This window comes from Panthera leo, chromosome A1 (genome assembly GCF_018350215.1).
Source record: "Panthera leo isolate Ple1 chromosome A1, P.leo_Ple1_pat1.1, whole genome shotgun sequence".
Classification (NCBI taxonomy): domain Eukaryota; kingdom Metazoa; phylum Chordata; class Mammalia; order Carnivora; family Felidae; genus Panthera; species Panthera leo.
Window position 1 is genome coordinate 151,573,304 of NC_056679.1, and position 7,224 is coordinate 151,580,527.

Below are 7,224 nucleotides of genomic sequence, written 5' to 3' on the forward strand. Positions count from 1 at the left end.
AAGAAACAATTTTCACATTGGCCTAAAGAATCTCATTTCACCAGGGCTGGAAGGGAGGAAAAGGTGATACAGACAAAGGTTACTGCCTGAAAGAAAAGCACAGTGTGGAAACCCAGGCTTAAGGAATACTGGTAAACAGAGGGCTCTGCTGATTGGGAAGGAGATCATGAGGGTAGTTGAAGAGAAGTCGAGAATGACATTCCTTCATTCAGTAATCATTTTTAAGTGCCTACTATGTCTCAGGCCCTGTGCTAAAGCTGCTCATATAATGTTGAGCAAAATCAGATGTGTTCTTTATTCTTATGGGGCTTACCCCAAGTGAAAAAATTAGGGTCCAACTGAGGAGGTTCCTGAATGTCATTTGCATTCAGGGTTTCTCTGTAGACCTGAAAATCCCTCAAGTCAGAAATGTTTATCTTTGTCTCCTACAGCCCCTACTGCTGCCACCTGTAAGTTTAAATTCTTTCTTTCTTTAAAAAAATTATCTTTTTCTACACTGTGCTTATTACATTGGTCCCTATTTCTCCAATATTAAGGAATAACATGTTTATTTAAAAAAATTTTTTTTTTTTAATTTTCCTGCTTCCCACTCTTTATTGTGAATAATAGTGAAGACAGGAATGTGTTACTGAGGAAATCTTTGCCAGAGGTCACTTGTAGTTTTGTTGATTGGAATTCAAAGCATATTACCCACTGTTAAATTTTGCTAGCCAGCATCCAGGAACATATTTAGCCCATATATATATATATATATATATATATATATATATATATATGCAGTAAATACTATAGAATATAAATACCACATGGGAGACTTTTTATGGGAAAATTCACTCAAGAAATTCTGAGATAATAACATATGTGACTTACTAGGGACAAGTCTTTCCTGGTATAATGATAGAAGGGACTCCTTTTAGGTCACTTTCTACAACATGTCAGGGCTGCTATCTAAAGTGAAGAGTGAGAGCTAAGATTAACCCTAAGGTATAGATGTGGGATGAGTGAGGAACAGAGGGGGAATATATAAAGCAGGAGGAGGGCAGAGAACAGGCTTGTGGGGTGGGTGTCGAAGGTACAGAAGTGGGAAATTGTGGGCAACCAGAAGACAGTGGGTACCTGAAGCATGACAGAGGTAAGGACCAAGAAATTGGGGAAAAAAAGAGAATAAATTAGGAGGAAAAGGGCCAACTTGGTCTTATTTTCTTTCCCTGCAGTACTAACATTCTGCCCAACTAATGAAAGCCATTTTGGAACCATAGTAATTGGGTAACAGAAGCATAGCAGAATGAAGGATCAACAGTCTGAAGGTTAAGCGGTAAACCCCAGTCGTCCCATTTACCAGTTGTGTGGCCTTGGGTAAGTTGTTTTACTTCTCTGAGCTCTGGCCCCCTGTCTAAAAAGTGGGTGATACTAAGGGGCTCAGACTTACACGGTTATTTTAAGGAATAAAGGAGGCTATGTGTGCAGAATATAGAATGTAAGCTTGACACAGGTAGAGAGTTTGCCTTGATCAATGCTGAATTCCCAGTGCTTAAGACAGTTCCTGGCACTCTTAATTCTTCAAACAATTAATGAATAAATAGGAAGAGATTTGTAAGTGGGGTGGCATTTAAAAATGCCTGATCCATGGGTTGTCTGCAGCTGATTAAACTATTCTAAAATGTGATTACAAAAAGTGACGATTCTCAAAGAATGAGGTTGTCTGAATTCAAGTCCCAGCGCTGGCACTCACCATTTTTTTGTAACCATGGGCAAATTTTGGCCTCGGTTTCTTCTTCCATGAAATTTGGGTAATTATATTACTCATGGGATTACTGTGAAGATAAGATGAGATGCAAAGCAATTGGTGCCTGGCACGTAGTAAATGCTCAGTAAATGTTAGGTGTAATGATGAGGATAACAACTTTGCTATTGAGAGCATTTCTCAGCACTACAGGAAGGTTTCAAGTTACCGAAAGACAAAATCATCCTCTGCTCTTGCCAAAGCTGGAGCAAGAAGCAGTGCTCTTTGTGAATCTTCTTTAGCCCTCTTAGAAGGGTATGTGTGGCCCCAAGTCTGGCAGGGACAGAGCTGAGCAGAGCTGTTCACAGCAAATCTGTGATGATGATCTTCTCATCTGTCTTCTAAGCTGTGGGCGGCTCCTTCTTTGGGAAGCAAGTTATAATCAGAACTTGGAACAAGCTACCTTCCAAACAATGCTCTCATTGCCTTTTCTGCCATTTAATTAATGCCAGTCTAATTTTATAGAAAGTATATAAATATGACTTATGCATATTTGTACCTATATTTTTCTGTAAGGCTTGCCATGAGGTACATAGCCATTTAAATCACATCCTTCTGATAAATATCTCTGGCCTGAATACTTAACATTATTTTTTAGAACCACATTTAGGGAACTTAGCAAGTAGAGGGATGGATATTACTTAAGCCAACCTTCAAGTTATCATTAACTAGAACCAAAAGGTGAACCTCTTATTTCTTCCAGATTATGTTTTGCTGTGGGGGTTTAGGTAAATTTCAGCCGATGGCACTCAAGATCCCTTTTGCTCATGCTTTCCTTCCAGTTTCTGTCAATCTAACTCAAGAAACAGACAGCAGTCTATGGAGTGCCTCTTGAAGGTTATGGGGACGGTGATCCATGCATTCTCTTTTTAACTTCAGTGTTAGTGCATATAATTTAATTCAGGCCATGACTGAAATACATTCAAATCCTGAAAGAGTTGCACCATAACTCTTGCAGGTTTAGCATGGACCAACTGGGTGTAGTAGAGTGACTGCTGAGCTTCTCTAGGACTAAATTTGCACTGTGTCTGTAAGCATGTTCACCAGCAAGCTGATTTTATTAGAACTTTGAAGAACTGGTAGAAAAGTGCTTTCTTTTTTTTTTTTTTACCAAACATGGATTTAAAAAATTACACAGGAATCAGCATTGTCAAGTCACATGAAGTGCAATTATAAGCAGAAGGCTTGAAACCTGTTTTTGCTTAAAGCCTTTATTTGATTTAGCAAAAACAACAGCAATAAATTGTATTCAGAAGTACTTTTGATCCTTTTGCAACAGTATTCTTACCAAGAGCAGGATCTACGTAATATCCTCCCTTTTTCGTTTAGGTCAGTTTTCCTTAGGCTTTCCAAAGTATCAGAATCTGTGTTTATAATTCTGGAGACAAAGGATTATTCAGACTCTAGTTAGTGCCCAATACTTGTAAATTGGTATTATTAGACAATTATTATTACACTGATTTTACATTTTTATTTTCTTGACATCTTCCTTGGAACCAGCAGAATCCCAGGGATTAAAATGCAAAAATGTGTCATTAAAATATTTAACACAAACATTCCTGTTCCATTTTCCCCCTGAAATTTTCAGAATTATTTCATGTTTTCCCTTTATTCTCCTTTCCCCAAAATACTGCTTTTAATATTTTGAGACCTTAGGTACTCAATATATAGTACTCAATCAATACTCAATAGGAACACAACTGATAATAATAGGGCAGTAAGTTGACGACTACATCTTTGGCTCAAAGGAGCCAAAGAAGTAATTCTTGGATGGCTATAATTATATTTGATTTTTTTCTGATATAGTCCTGTCATATAAGATCTAGTGTTGTACTGTTTCTTTCCTCTTCCTTTGGCTTAATTATCACCCCAGAAATAGATGACTTTCAAAATCCCCCAGATCCTTTGTTTAACAAACATAAATTCATATTTAGGATCTAAATGATGAAGTTACAAAACTGTCATTTTGCTTTTGTGTTTTCACCAACCCATCAGATAGTCAAGGCGTGTGGAAGCATCTCTTTAAAATAATGAGTATGAAATGTGGACAGGTTAAGTGGCTTGTTCATGTTTACCTAGTCAGAGACATGGCAGCTAGAGGGATTCAGGTCTCCTGATCCACATGTACAAGATTCTCTTTATTACCCTGCAAAGAATAGTAATTGTCAGATTAGACAAACGATAAGTAGAGGGCTGGCCAATTTCGTGATGAGATGGCTATAGGCAGCAAAGGATACTTGTTCCCTTAAGTTTATTATGGCAGTGCTGGACAGCTAGCTCCCTGGACACTCTCTTGAATTAGTCTTAAGGGGTAATGGTGATTTCAGGCATACTAGAATATAGCATCAGAGACCTGGGGAGGTCCAGGTAGTGGACTGGAATAGCTGCAGCTATTAAATATCTAGGTCATCTTTTATAAAGGGTTGTAATATATACTCTAGCTTCTGATTTCAGTGCTGCCAGAAAGGGAAAAAAAATCCATCTTGCTAAAATGTAGTCAGACAGCAGTTTGTCTTTCCAAAACATTATTAGGTATTATTACAGAATGTGAACACCTTTCATTCCTGACAAACAGGAAATGTATGCTGCACTAGTGGTGTGTCAATCAGAGTGATAGCATCAATTTTATGGTTTTTAATTCATCCCCACCTCCTGCCGAGCCTTTTGCTCATCCCAAATTATGAATCTTAAAAGGTACGTGATTAAGAAGAAAAAATATGTCTCTGCCTGTGTGAACTCCCTTGTGAGGAGCTTGGAGGCAGATATTTAAGAGATTTGTAAAGCATGCCCTGACCACTCAGTGATTTGGACAAGCGACTTACATTTCCTGCAGCTGGGAGTGTCACCTCATGCTTTAGCTTTAGTATTTTGCTAGCAGCTCAAGCGATATTTTTTATATGCATTGACACCTTTACATTTGTTAAGGAGCAGAAAGAAAATAAATTAACGTATTAAAAGCTGTATTTGTCAGTTCATGATGCTTCAGTTACATTTTCAATTTAGGTTTTCCCAGTCTATTTCTTTCACTGTGGTCTTTTGTTGCTTTTGATATATATGCAATAATAAATACAAAGCCAATTCTGGAGCTGAGCTTTGAATGCACAGTTCTTTTCTTTCTACCCCTTAATTCTTGTCTTCAACATGTAATGAAAATGGAGAGCATTGCCAGTGTCGGTAGGAAGTGAGGCTGTTTATAAATAAATAAATAACGTGTGCTTGCGTGTGGCGTGCATGTGTGTATATGGGGGGTTGTGGGGTGTGACACACACACACACACACACACACACACGAGTCTATTTCTTCTCAACAGGGGGTTTGGGAGCCTGGGGTGTCTGAATCTGTCCTCCCATGCTCCTCTCTTATTTCTGGTGAGGAGCCATTTTTCTTGTTTTTCCTGTGCAGCTCCACCTGGACTTAATTTGCTGCCATGAACTCGGCAAATACCACACACTTATTTAAGATTTGGGAATATCATCTGATAGTTGCTGAATGTAAGGTGAAAGCCATAGTTACCAATTGGGCAAGGTCAACTTTCCCTTTTTCTACTGACTACAGAGTGAATGTTCCATCATTGACAGATAATTCTCTGCTTATAGCACATGATGACATATTTAATAGGTCTTTAATAAGGATTTTCACTGTATGGTGTCCTCCATGTTTAAATCACTCGGTCATTTCAGTGTTAGGTTTGACACTTTTAGTGCTTGAGTGTTTCCACGAGAGTGCGTGGAGCCTTGAAGTAACCCATGTGGTATTTGTTTGTGAGGGATTTTTCATTCTGCTTTTGCCACACTTTCTCTGATTCAGAACTGAAGTATGCTGATTCTCTTCCATGCAAGAAAGCAAACGTAGAACATGAGCAAGAGCTCTTCTTTCCCTGGTTGGGCACTAGCATAAAACGCTGTTTTGAGAGTGATGGTTAAAGGCAAGTGCAAATGTGGCTAATGCAGCAGGGCCTGCCTTATAGGGAGGCGACGCCCTGCAAAAAAGCTGCCCTCCCCACTTAGGAAGAAAGGAGGTATCAATGATCCTGTCAAAGGAGCTTTCTCTAAGGGCATAGCCACACCTCTATTTGTGTATGTGGTGTTAGCATTTCCAAAAGTGAATTTATGAACTCTCTCTCACTTGCTTCATTATGTCGCCATGTTATTAAAGGCAAGGGCACTGAAGCTTGGAGAAATTAAGCAGCTTACTTTAAGGTCATGTAGATGGTAAGTGGCAGGGCTAGATTTTGAACTCACTTTTGTTTTCTGAGTCTAAACCCTTTCCTTTACCCTGTAGTTGCTTATTATTTGGCACTTACTTCTATTTAAATTCTCAATTAGATTACTTGATTATGAATTCCTTAAGAACAGTGGCATGTTTATAATAGGGATTTGTACATGGTATACATAAATGAGTATATACTTTAGATTGATTAATGAGTTGACCAGTTTTCCTCATTCTCTGTTTATGTGTTATGGCATTTAATCAAAGCACAAATGTTTACAGGCATTGGAGGGACTTCTGTTGGATATTGAGAACATTAGGTGATTGTTTTAGATTGAATTGTTATGTCCCCCCAAATTCATACACTAAGGCCCTAACCCCCTGTATGACTCTATTTGGAGATGAGGCCTGTAAAGAAGTCATTGAGATTAAGTGACATTATAAGGGTGGAACCCTGACCTGATAGGATTAGTGTTTTTATAAAAAAAGAAACCAGTGAACAAGCTCTTCCCCTCCCTCCTTGTCCTCTCCCTCCCTCTCTGTCTCTTTCTTGCTCTTTCTGTTCTCCCTCTCTCTCTCCCTTACACGTCACATGTCCTGAGGAAAGGCCAAGTGAGGATATAGCAAGAAGGCAGCCATCTATAAGCCAGGAAGAGAGTCTCTCCAGAAACCAAATCACCTGACACCTTGAACATGGACTTCTAGCCTCCAGAATTGTGAGAAAATAAGGTTCTGTCATTTAAGCACTCAGTCCATGACACTATGTTATGGCAGCTGGAGCAGACAAATACAGTAATTAAAGCCAAATCTTTTTCAAGCAGGTCATTACCCTGTGGGGTGTGGATAGAGAACAGCCATAGAGATAGAGCGGAATTGGATATATGCTCATGTGCTTTGTCACTTTGGAAGTGAAGGTTAATGTTATTATACCAGCAGGCCCAAAATGCCCTCAAAGTCAAAATGGCATCAAAATGGTTCAAAACATTTTGTAGTGTTTAGAAGTGTATACGGCAGTATTTAAGTCTGCATGGTTAGGGGTGAAAGTGAGAATGATGGCAAAAGTCTTCAGAGAGAAAATGAGAGTCTGTGTCTTGAAGAATGAATAGTTTTCTAGAAAATAGGGTGAATGAAACTATGTCTTCCTCTGAGAGAAGAGAGGTATAAGTGAACACAGTGGAATCATGGACTCATTCCTTATGGCTAGAGCTTAGAATGTACATGCTTGAGCTATA

The 7,224-nt window shown here is 38.8% G+C and overlaps 1 long non-coding RNA gene across 1 annotated transcript; it reads right to left on the minus strand.

The window, feature by feature from the left end:
• Positions 1-1,732: 1,732 nt before the first annotated feature.
• Positions 1,733-3,904, minus strand: LOC122222579. Its single transcript, XR_006203797.1, has 3 exons — positions 3,859-3,904; positions 3,072-3,161; positions 1,733-1,814 (listed from the first exon to the last, which is right to left on the minus strand). It is a non-coding gene; the product is annotated as an uncharacterized LOC122222579 (long non-coding RNA).
• Between the last annotated feature and the right edge of the window lie 3,320 nt (positions 3,905-7,224).